Source organism: Dasypus novemcinctus, chromosome 12 (assembly GCF_030445035.2).
Source record: "Dasypus novemcinctus isolate mDasNov1 chromosome 12, mDasNov1.1.hap2, whole genome shotgun sequence".
Lineage (NCBI taxonomy): Eukaryota > Metazoa > Chordata > Mammalia > Cingulata > Dasypodidae > Dasypus > Dasypus novemcinctus.
Window position 1 is genome coordinate 10,426,172 of NC_080684.1, and position 12,921 is coordinate 10,439,092.

Here is a 12,921-nt window from a genome sequence, read left to right on the forward strand (position 1 = left end):
CTGGTGCCCTGTACTCCAGAGTCGGATCGCTGAGTCCGCGCATTCTCGTTATCTCCTACCAGTGAGGTCCTACACTGTTTGTCCCTTTGTGGCTGGTGGCTTTCGCTCGGCATGCCGTCGTCAAGGTTCACCCACCCCGCCGCGTGAACTAGGACTTCATTCCTTCCGACGGCTGAGTGGTTTTCCACGGCCTGTACAGGCGCGTTCACCAGTTTACGGTCGCGGACGCCCGGGCCACCGTCATCTTCCGGGGTCGGGAGCACATCGAGGACGCCCAGGCCGCCGCCATCTTCGGGGGTTCGGGAGCGCGTCGCCGCCATCTTCAGGGGTCAGGAGCACGTCGAGGACGCCCGGGCCGCCGCCATCTTCGGGGGTTCGGGAGCGCGTCGCCGCCATCTTCAGGGGTCAGGAGCACGTCGAGGACGCCCGGGCCGCCGCCATCTTCAGGGGTCAGGAGCACGTCGAGGACGCCCGGGCCGCCGCCATCTTCGGGGGGTCGGGAGCGCGTCGTGGACGCCCGGGCCGCCGCCATCTCCGGGGGGTCGGGAGCGCGTCGTGGACGCCCGGGCCGCCGCCATCTCCGGGGGGTCGGGAGCGCGTCGAGGACGCCCGGGCCGCCGCCATCTCCGGGGGGTCGGGAGCGCGTCGAGGACGCCCGGGCCGCCGCCATCTTCGGGGGGTCGGGAGCGCGTCGCCGCCATCTTCAGGGGTCAGGAGCACGTCGAGGACGCCCGGGCCGCCGCCATCTTCGGGGGGTCAGGAGCACGTCGAGGACGCCCGGGCCGCCGCCATCTCCGGGGGGTCGGGAGCGCGTCGAGGACGCCCGGGCCGCCGCCATCTTCAGGGGTCAGGAGTACGTCGCCGTGGACACGGTGCTCTTCCCTGGAGGGCAGATTCTGGGAGTGGGGGTGAGGCAGAGTTTTCTAGGCCCGTCTTTCCTAGTGAGAGGAGGCCAGGGACCCCTGAAGGGAGCCGACCGGCTCCACGAGGTCCTGGGCGGGGAGGGGGGGGGCACTTTCATATTCAGTCAGCCCTGAGTCTTGTCGTTTCCAGCCCTTTGACATCTTGTGTATTGAAGGCGTTGCTCCGCTCGCCCCAGCACCTGCCTCCAGGCTGGCCTCCCTCTGTCATCTCTCCTGCACAGTAAAAACCCCACGACTCGGGGAGCGGGGCTTGGTGACCTCCGTGGCTGCAGCACTAGCCCCGGAAGCAGGGTGCTTGCTAAGTACTTCTTGCCTGCCTGATTAAAATGAAAATTTAAATTTAATCATGTTATTCCATCACCGAAAGGTCTTTCACGACTTCTAATTACCTATCTCAACGTCTTAGCGCCCTGTAAAGGACATTCCATCCTTTGGCTATGTTGATTTGTTTGTCCATATGCTAGACGAACGTGGGTGCCTAATTCTGAGGTCCCGGTTCTGTTGTGACCTTGTCTCCGACTCTTCCTTCTTTGTGCAGCTGTCCACCTGCACTTCTAAGGCCATCGTGCTGCTGCTCACCGCAGCCTTGTCTTCCTTTCTAATCTGCTGCCTCTATGCCATCATAAACATAGAAGACAGAGACTGATTGAAAAGCCGAAGGACCGTCTTTGAGGTGAAGTTCGTGAGCACTAGAGTATAAATACACCGTATATCTTCTCATTTGGTTTATTGCAGCTTCCCCTGCTCACCTCATTTCCCACTCTTGGTTATATTACAGAAAGGGCGGATTATGTTGCAGAAAGGTTTAGGAAATGAGTTGTAATTACATACAAAAATAAAAATTTAAAAATTTTATCAGTTATGCATATATTTTCCATATGCGGGAACTATCCTAATTCCAAAGGAATATTCCACTATTTAAATCTGAAAAAATTATGTCTCTTTTGTTCACTCCTCTCTTTTCTTGCCTTTTACTACTGCTATCTCAAGCTAGTATGGTATGCATAAGGGATAAAATCATAAAAGAGAAATCTAGAAAAATTGCAATGCTTTTTCACTTGGTATGTCATAATTTTTAGTAGAGAGTGTGGAATCAGCCTCTCCTCTGGCATGTGGATAAGTTGTTCATCTTGCCCCCATAGTTAATGGTGGTACAAATATTATTTAAGTAAATATGTCACTGATGCTTTAAAAAAGGGGCCAGTCCCAAGGCATTTGGTCCCTTGCCCAAAACAAAATTTAAACTAAAACTAAATCTACTGAACAACCTGATCTGCAAGTGAACTCATTAGTCCTGCCAAAATAGGGCAAATATTTAGTTATTCAGAAACACCTCAAGTGACACACCCTTAGAAACTCTCCATTAGCGAAGGTGTATGAGAAAACATACGAGAAAAGCTAATAATGTGGATAATCCATTAAAAGTTCCCAATTAGAACTAAATGAGAATTGAAAGCCTGGCATTGAGATATGTTAAAAACAGAGGAATGCAATAGAAGTCGATTCAGTTTAAACTAGGTTTGTTTATCCTACTCATCCAAAGTCAGAGCCAATAATCCCAATGATCCCAAAGAATGGCAATGAATGTTTTTCCACATTTAGAAATGGCCAATTAGCAGAACGGTTGCAAATGGGCCAATTCCTGCACTTAGTAACATGGTATAAATAGGGCACTGCTGATTTAATGCTGGCAGGTCATTTGCCTTGAGTTGTTTCTTATTAGCAGAGAGAGATTTACACCTATTCTCATGCTATCTGGCTCAGTGCTTTTTGCAACCACCTGTGTGCACTTAAGAGACAGAAGGATGATGTTTATATTTAGGGAATAAAACCAAGCTACCGCAGTCATAAGAGTCTGACCTTAGCGTCTGTCAAATGCGAGACTTGGAGCACTGTGCCTCAAAGCCAATGGAGGAACATCTATAAGGTTTTATGTTCCGAAATAGAGGCTGCCACAGAACATCTTTGCTGGATTTCACAGAGTCCCCCCCCAAACCCCCCCTTTTTTTTTGTTCTCCCTTATTTTGGTTCTTTTAGCCCAAGTTGGTCTACATTTGCTTCTTCTATTTATCTCTTCTAGTTTCTATTGTATCCTTTGAGCAAACTGGTTTGTCCTTGACTGATCTCTGCCTGCATTTTTTTAACTAGGTCTTATTGAACTGTCTATGTCCTCTACCATACTTAGTTTTTACCTTTGTCCTGTTTTTATTTTAGCATTTCTCTAGCAGGCTGTAGAAGCTGTGATCCATCATGCAACTCAAGGTATGGGGAGTTTCATTAGAAAAATGTAAGCTGGTCTATCAACCTCTATGACATCCCATCTCTAACATGATTTTATTTGTAGGCTTTTTAACTGAAGTTGGTTTACAGCCTTGTTCATGACCTACAAGTAAGAATCTGTGCTGGGGATGAATAGAAAGTAAGATTTCTTCCGTCATTTCCCATCCTTCTCTTTTGTAGCATGAATGCTATGTCTGTGGGAGAAAGTGCTTGATTTGATAAACTAATCCAAGCTGAAGCACATTTTTAGAAAAAAAAATTGGAGTTATTTATCCACAAAAATGAACATAGAATGTTACCTCAATTAATTAATTAATTAATTTTTCCATTAATTTAGAAGACAGAAATCTAGGGAAGGAAATCTCAAAATATTTTTGTCAAATAATGAATGATACCATATATGAATCTAAGCAATTTCTGATCAAGTCTCAGTTGAGAGATAAAAACAGTTTATATCAGCATTAAGAAGGCCTGCATCCCCACAACTTACAATTTGTTATATTTTAACTCTTACTTCTACCAACATTCAGAAGGTAGTGTTTTTCCATCTCTTAACGAATTGTTGCATTTTGGAGGCAATGTATGTGTTGAGAAGGTTAAATCAGAGTGGAGCCTGGCACGTGGTACAGATGTTTGCTATTATAACTTGTTAAAATTATAACAGTGCAGTAGTGTCAAGATGGTGCTGGAGGGTCCTTAGCCAGGAGTACCTCAATTTGGTCTTGGACCAAGCACTCCTCCTCTGTGATAGTGTTGAGGGAGAAAAATGCTCAAGAGGGGCAAAACAAGACAAATTTTCTTCCTTGTTAGCTGGCTCTCTGGTTCCAAGCTGGACCAGAGAAGGGTCGAAGCCCACTTCCTTAAACTGGAGGTCACTAAAGTCAGCAGGCAGAGCAAAGCAAATGGCACGGCTCTCCTCCCCTCCTGACCCTATTCCCTGGTTCACAAACAAGTCTTGAAATTTGCCATAACATCTGCCGAATTAGAGAACAAGGGTCAAATAAGAGAGAAAAAGTATTCTCTGAGTATAGAGGTGCATAGATTAGGTCTTCTCACGACAGGGCAAGATACTGGGCTTGTTTGTGTCACCTGGGCAAAGAGAGACAAAAGGAGAGCAGAGAAAGGATAGGTTTCGACTCCACCAAATCCTAAGCCTTTCTTCCATAACCTCATGGGTGAAGAAGTGGAAAGAAGAGAAAGATGTGGTTCAGCTTTGAAGCTGTGGTTCTGGCTCTTAGATCTTACTACTATGCCAGGCTTGTCAGGGCATTTGATAAATGGCCACACATATCAAGGCACCAGCTGTGGCCCAGTCAATCCACAGAAACTCCTGGTGGGCTAATAGAGGACAAAGGATTAGAACTGAATACTGCTTTTGCCCATGAGCAATACCTGTCTTCTAGGGTTGTGGAGATGATTGGCAAGAGTGTATGTAATATCCATGGCACATAGTAGGCTCTCAAATTGCAGCTAATTTTTGTTTTATTGTTACTATGTATTTTTAAGGAAAATACCATATGGCAGACACAGAAACACACAAGACTGAATAGAAAAGCAAAAATTATGTAGTGTAGGAAATGATTGTTGTATCTATCAGAACTGTAGCCAAAAGTGATTGGCTACTTAGGACTTAAAAATTTAAGTGTATGGGAGAGGATGTGGCTCCCATATGGGAGGTCCTGAGATCGGTTCCCAGTGCTTCCTGAAAAAAACAAAATGGACAACAAGCAAGCAAAGGAAAAAACCAACTCAGGGAAGCTGGTGTGGCTCAGTGGTTGAGCGCTGACATCCTGGGTTCAGTTCCCAGTACCTCAAGAAAAAAATAAGGGTACTTTTTTTTCCTCTCTCTTTTTTTAAAGATTTATTTTATTTATTCCTCTCCCCTTCTCCCCTGTTGTCTCCTGTGCCCATTTTGCTGCGTGTTCTTCTGCATCCACTTGCATTATCCTGTGGCACTGGGAAACTGCATTTTGTTGCATCATCTTGCTGCATCAGCTCTCTGTGTGTGCGGCACCACTCCCGGGTGCGCTACGCTTTTTTCACACAGGGCAGCTCTCTTTGCAGGGTGCAATCCTTGCACATAGGGAACCCCTATGCGGGGACACCCCTGCGTAGCACAGCATTCCTTGTGTGCGGTAGCAGCACTGCGCATGGGCCAGCTCACTACATGGGTCAGGAGGCCCTGGGGATCGAACCCTGGACCCTCCATATGATAGACGGATGCTCCAGCAGTTGAGCCATGTCCGCTTCCCTATACTTTTATATGTAGTCTTCTTTGTAATTGGTGACTACTAGTGATCAAATATAATACTTGGGTATAGCTCTTAAGAACTTATAACAGGTACAGAATTTGCCAGGTATGTTCCATCTAGAGTTAAGTTACATTTAGAATTTGATTGAGATGTTAACCAAAAGAGATTTTCTATTATTTTATGAGATAAAATTATATCACGAATCATCATCTGTCTAGCCTATTCAAGTTAAGATTTTTCAAAGGATATTTTAAAGATAGAGAGCAGATCATAATTTGATATATATGTGTTTCTGCAATGTAACAGTTACTTAATTTCAAGTGGTATAGTAGAGAGGGAATACATTATCTGAAGGTATGTGTTTGGGTTTATCAGATGAGAACTCAGAGAAGGAATGCAAGAATATAATGTTTCATTTTTTTTTAAAAGTAAGCTGAGGTAATGGCTTGACATTTTCCATGCTAAGCTATCATTTAGAAAACATAAAACATAAAAATACAGATAACTTTGTCAGCAAGGATTTTAATGTGTGTGTGTTAAAAAAAATTTTTTTTTTTCACATTTTAAGACAAAAGCAGAATGCTGGAGGGTTCTGAGATCATAATTCTAATACTGCAGTCGTAAAATATTGAAGTTCAACCTTACAATTCCCGACTTTTGCTATGGAGGTGAAAACGTGGGTTATAAAAGGCTAGCCCAGTAAGATTTCATCAGGGTCGGTAGGTAGTTTTTCATGGACACTGGAATTTTTGATTGGCTAAGTTTTCATAATAAACCAATTTAATCTGAATCTTTAAAGTTATCATAGCCATTGGGTATTAGCATCTGGGATTCTACCGAAGTTAATAATTGCAGTACTCTTACTGTCATTAAAAAAAGTATTAAAAAGTAAAATGGAGTCTAATCTAACTCCTATAGTTTAAATAAGATGGGTTATTTAGACTGACACTGCATAAATTAAACATCATTTAATATTGCAGCCACAAAACACATAGGCTATTTAACTTCTCTTGGTTTCATCTGTAAAATGGGCATAAAAATAGTACCACATTTTGTTCTTGTGAGGATTAAAGTAGAAAATGTGTTTAAAGTGCTTGGAATAGTACTTGGCATTTAGTAACTACTCAGTGTAGGAGATTGTTATCAGTAGCATAATGCCATGTGGGAAAATAGTGGCTTAACAGATAGTTATTTTAGAATACAGAAAGGGCATATTGTTTTGGAATTTACCCACCTAAGTTTTGGAAAAAAAAAAGATGTTATATTTCTTATTAACAAAAGTAAAATTTCTGGAAAACATCCAATGCACAATTAATATTTGGTGAGTACTAAGGAATATATAACATAATCATTATCAGTTAAACAGAAAACAAAGTAAAATAAACTTAAGATGTTATACATAATACATTAAGTAATGCTTATTATCGTCGTGAATTCTATTTAAGATTTTTTTCTTTCCAAATCCAGAGGCTCCCTAGAAAACCTCCCAATGTAGTTTATTAGTATGTTAAAACCCTATTATAGCAGAGCTTTTTTTAATTATTATTAAAAATTTTTAATTGTCTTTTTAAAAAATGATACATAATCACAAAAAATGTTATATTAAAAAAGATAACCCATATCCCAATCCCCCCCCCACTCCTCCCACATCATCAACCTCTTCCATCATTGTGGCACATTCACTGCATTTGGTGAATACATTTTGGAGCACTGCTGCACCACATGGATAATAGTTTACATTGTAGTTTATACTCTCCCCCAGTCCACTCAGTGGGTTCTGGCAGGATATATAATGTCCTGCATCTGTCCTTGCAGTATCATTGAGGACAACTCCAAGCCCCAAAAATGCCCCCACCTCACACCTCTTCTTCCCTCTCCCCTCAGCAACTCCCGTGGCCACTGTCTCCACATCAATGATAAAATTTCTTCCATTGCTAGAGGCACAATAATTCTGTAATAGATATAACGTAGCTTATTAATGCCTAGATTTGTATTCTTGGGTTAAATAGTTTTCTCTGAAAAATATATATCTTGTTTAAACAACATTTCATTATTTTATCACATATAAGCTATGGGTCAAATAATATTTCTTTGATGAAACAAAGATTATAGTGTTCAGCAAAATACCCAATCCTGGTATTTCCATATATTTGTATTTAGTTAGGCAAGTTATTGTCCACACAATATGGTAGTACAATCACCAACAGTAACTTTCCATATTTGCATAAGTTCTCATTGTTAACCTATAGATAACTTTATAAATTTTGGTCTTAAGAAATAAAACCACTCTTAAATTTTTTGTACAGTTTATGGACATTGTTGTCTACCATGAATTCAAACAGTATTAATGTGCATTCAGCCCCATTTTCTGCCCCCTTTTATAATCTAAAATGGATACTTTCAGGCCCAGAGAAAGAAGAATAAAAGAGTGGCAGAAAATGTATAAAAATGAGGTTTCCTTGGGGAGTGACTGTAGCTCAGTGGTTGGGTGCCTGCTTCCCACGTCTGATGTGCTGGGTTCAAGCCCCAATACCTCCTAAAAAGAGAGAAAGGAAAAAAAAAGGGGTTGGGGGGGGAGTTCAAATCTCTGAGGCTTAAAAAGTAAAGTTGGAGAAGGATGATATGAAAAAGAAGCCTCGCATCTAATCTGGTACATCTAATGACAAGCTGAAAATGTCTGCTGGGCCTACAGTTGTCTGAAGTGTTAACTGGGTTGAGTGTACAAGATGATTCATTTGCATGACTTCAGTTAATGCTGGCACTCTGCCAGAAGCTTAGCTAGAAATCTTGGTGAGAGTCTCTACCTTCTCCATATACCTTGAGCTTTTCACAGCATGGTGACTGGGCTCCCAAAAGGAACATCTTGAGTGCTAACATCCCCTAACAAGTGTTTCAAAGGCTCAGGAAGGAGACACCGAAGTTTTTAGGATCAGAACATCGCTTTGAATGAATTCTCTTGGTCAAGAGATATGATGTGGGGACATTTTCAGGACTTGGAGTTGTCCTGGGTGGTACTGCAGGGACAGAGGCTGAACACTGTATGTCCTGCCATGGCTCACTGAGTGGACTGGGGGAGAGTGTAAACTACAATGTAAACCATTATCCATGCAGTGCAGCAGTGCTCCAAAATGTATTCGCCAAACACAATAAATGTGCCACAATGATGAAAGAGGTGGTTGATGTGGGAGGATTGGGGTGAGGGGGGTGGGGGGAAATATGGGAACCTCATATTTTTTTAATATAATATTTTAAAAAAAATAGAAAAAAACGAAAATTACTTAAATCAGCCCAGATTCAAGGAGAGGGGAATTAGACTCTCTCAATGGGAAGAGTAACAGAATTTGCAGCAATCTTTAATCAACCACAGATTTGAAAAAAAAACGCCCCCCTCCCAACATAAATTTTGGAAATGAAAATCATTTTGATCAAAATGAAGAACTTAGTACACAAGTTTCACTGAATAGCTGACAAAACTAAAGGAATAATTAGTGTTCTGGAAGAAAGTATTGGAAGAGAATATTCAGAATATGAAACCCCATAGATAAAAAGGATGTTTTTAAAAGATAATGGAAGACAAATGATAAATGAATAATTTTTCAACTACCTGAAAGAAAATAACTGCCAAGCTAAAATTCTATGCCTAGTGAAAATATTCTTCAGGGATGTTTCACACAAACCAAAATTAAGATAATCCACCACCACCAGACCCAAACTAAAAGAAACACTAAAGGGTATTCTCTAGGGACAAACAGAAAAAATAAAAAAGAAATAGAAAATGATCTTACACACAAGTTCACATGCATGAAAGAATGAAAAGCACAAAAATGGCTAATGTATGGATAAATGTAAATAATCTTGGATTGCATAAAACAGTAATGATTTCCTGTGGGATTACTGAAAATTGAAATATGTGGTAATGTTAGCATATAAGCCAGTAGAGGAGGTAAACAGAGTCAAGATATTCTGAGAAGAAGATATACAGTACTAAGAATGATTAGAACTTAATAAGTAATGAATGTGCTTTTGAGTCGATATAAATCTTTATATTTATGGTCAATTTACTCTTTTTTTTCCAATTTACTTTTGACATAGGTGACAAGGCTACTCAATATTCAATGAGGAGAGAGCAGATGTGACTCGGCAGTTAAGTGCCAGCTTCCCACATACGAGCTCCTGGGTTCAATCTCTGACCCTGGTACCTCAAAAAAATAAAAATTCAATGAAGAAAAGGATAGTTGTTCTGTTTTTTAAACAAATGGTGCTGGAACAATTATATATCCATAGGCAAAATGATTAATTTAGACACTTACCTCATACCATACACAATAATTAATTCAAAATGGACAGAAACATAAATATAAGAGCCAGAACTATAAAAATCCCATAAGGAAACATAGGAGTAAATCTTCATGACCTTAGATTAGGCAAAGATTTCTTAGGACATCAAAAGCACAAGTGATAAGATAAAAAATTTGATAAATTAGACCATCAAAATTAAAACTTCTGCCCTTCAAAAGTCAGTAAGAAAATGAGAAAGCAGGGCAAAGACCAGGAGAAAATATTTTCAAATCATATATCAAATAAGGAACATATATCCAGAATATATACAGGGCTCTTACAACTCAATGATAAGAAGACAAATAAATGGGCAAAAGATTTGAATAGATATTTCAACAAAGTATATATATAAATGAATGACAAATACAAACATGAAAATATAGTATCATTTGTTATTAGGAAAATACAAATTAGAACTGTTAATTTTTAGCGTAAGAACAGTCATAATAAAAAAGACAAAGTATTGACAAAAATGTAGAGAAACTGGAAGCTTCATACATTGTTAGTAAGAATGTAAATTGGTGAAGTTACTCACTTTGGAAAATAGTTTGACAGTTCCTTAAAATGTTAAACATAGATTTACCATAAGACCCAACAAATCTAGTCCTACATATTCACCCAAGAAAAATGAAAATATATGTCCACAAAAGACTTGTATATAAATGATCATAATAACATTATGAATTATTCACAATAACTGAAAAGTGGAAATAACTAAAATGTCTACCAACTGGTAAATGGGTAAACAAAATACACTACAACTGGCGGCAGACTTGGCCCAGTGGTTAGGGCATCCATCTACCACATGGGAGGTCCACAGTTCAAACCCCGGGCCTCCTTGACCCGTGTGGAGCTGGCCCGTGTGCAGTGCTGATGCGCACAAGGAGTGCCGTGCCATGCAGGGGTGTCCCCCGCGTAGGGGAGCCCCACGCGCAAGGAGTGCACCCTGTAAGGAGAGCTGCCCAGCATGAAAGAAAGTGCAGCCTGCCGAGGAATGGTGCTGCACATACGGAGAGCTGACACAACAAGATGACGCAACAAAAAGAAACATAATCCTGTGCTGCTGACAACAACAGAGGCGGACAAAGAAGACACAGCAAATAGACAAAGAGAACAGACAACCGGGGTGGGGAGGAAGCGGAGAGAAATAAATCTTTAAAAAATATATATACTACAACTGTGAAATGGAGTATTATTTGACAATAAAAAGGAATGAAGTACCGATGCATACTACATTATGGATGAAGCTCAAAAACATTACGCTAAGTGAATGAAACCAGACACAAAAGACCATACATTGTATGGTTCTGCTTATAATGAAATTTTTACAATTTCAAAACTATATAAATGGAAAGCAGATCAAAGGTTGCCTGGGACTGGATGTGGGAATGGGAGTAAATGCAAATAAGTACAGGTTTCTTTTTGGGGTGATATAAATGTTCTAAAATTAAACTGTGATGATGGTTTCACAACTCCATAGAATTACTAAAAATCATTAACCTGTATATATAAAATCAGTGAATTTTATGTTATATAAACTATACCTCAATAAAGCTGTTAATAATTTGTCAATAAGGGGAAGATGGGAAACGGACTTTGGCCCAGTGGTTAGGGCGTCCGTCTACCACATGGGAGGCCCGCGGTTCAAGCCCCGGGCCTCCTTGACCGGTGTGGAGCTGGCCCATGCGCAGTGCTGATGCGCGCAAGGAGTGCCGCGCCACGCAGGGTGTCCCCCGCGTAGGGGAGCCCCATGCGCAAGGAGTGCACCCATAAGGAGAGCCGCCCAGCGCGAAGGAGGGAGCAGCCTGCCCAGGAATGGCGCCGCCCACACTTCCTGTGCCGCTGCCGACAACAGAAGCGGACAAAGAAACAAGAAACAAGACGCAGCAAAAAGACACAGAAAACAGACAACCGGGGGAGGGGAGGGGAAATAAATAAATAAAAATAAATCTTTAAAGAAAAAAATAAGGGGAAGATGGCATTGGAGTAGGCAGGCAGGTTTCAGCTATCTCACAAAAACAATGGAGGAAGGGTCAAAAGCTGTCTGAGGGACCTGCTTTGGGGGTCAGCAGTGCTGTGCAACCCCCAGGAAGGTGGGGGACAGACAAGAAACCCAAAAGGACAACTGTGAGTTATTAAATCCCACAGAAACTGTGAAGGGCACCCATCCCCACCTTCAAGGCATGCAGCCTGGATAAACCCCATGGCCCACTACAGCCAACAGAGAGGGGAACAGACATCTTCCTCCCTGCAAAAAGGGAGGGTGCGGTGAAGGGAGGAGAGTGCTTTCTCTTCAGTGAATTTGGCCAGCAGAGCCTGCTTTGAATCTCAGTCCTGGCCAGACCAAAAATGGGCAAGTGGAGGCTGAAAGAGACACCTGCATGGAAAGGTTCACAATGAGTACCATCTTCTGACTGGCCAAGAAACTGCAAGAGAAAAACTACTTTTAGGTTTCTCTTAACCTGAAATCCTGGGCAAAAATCTCCACACCATTAGTGAGTCTCAGGCCCAATTTTGATAACTTAAGCTGGGCAATTTTAAAGGTTCAGAATAAGTTTAACCAAAGAAGAGCTGTGGAAAAAAAGTCAGTGCTAGGCAAGAAAGAGAAAATTGACCATTGAAGTACACCAACATATTCAATGCCTAGACATCAGCAAAAATTTACAAGCCATAGTAGGAAAAAGGAACAGATGGCCCAGCCAAAGGAAAAAAAATATCCTGACAAGATACAGGACTTAAGACAATTACTCAATGATAATTATACAAATTTCCTAAGTCATTTCAAAGAATTGAAGGAAAATATGACTAAAGAGACAAAGGATATTAAGAAAATACTGAGTGAGAATAATGAACAGTTTCAAAGTCTGCAAAGAAAAGTAACAGCTTATCAGAATGAAAGTCAGGATGAATGAGACTGAAAATATATTAGAGGCATATTAAAGCGGATTTGAGTTGCTCAAAGAATTAGTTATATTGAGGACGGAACATCTGACCTGGAAAAGACAGGAGAACAGAAAAAGAAATGAATGGAAAAAATGGAAAAAGGTCTCAGGGAATTGAATGACAACACAAAATGCACAAACATATGCATTATTGGTGTCCCAGGAGAAGAGAATGGAAAAGGGGCA

The 12,921-nt window shown here is 41.2% G+C and overlaps 1 long non-coding RNA gene across 5 annotated transcripts; it reads left to right on the forward strand.

Annotated features, from left to right (window-relative positions):
- Positions 1 to 672: 672 nt before the first annotated feature.
- On the forward strand, positions 673 to 9,684 carry LOC131280555 (uncharacterized). Of its 5 annotated transcripts, XR_009188170.2 has the most exons (6): positions 673 to 872; positions 1,462 to 1,596; positions 3,138 to 3,185; positions 3,268 to 3,342; positions 6,024 to 6,174; positions 9,548 to 9,684. It is a non-coding gene; the product is annotated as an uncharacterized lncRNA (long non-coding RNA). The 5 variants fall into 5 exon arrangements; XR_009188172.2 differs by lacking the exon at positions 3,268 to 3,342 and having other exon boundaries at positions 673 to 853; XR_009188171.2 differs by lacking the exon at positions 3,268 to 3,342 and having other exon boundaries at positions 674 to 908.
- The last annotated feature ends 3,237 nt before the right edge of the window (positions 9,685 to 12,921 follow it).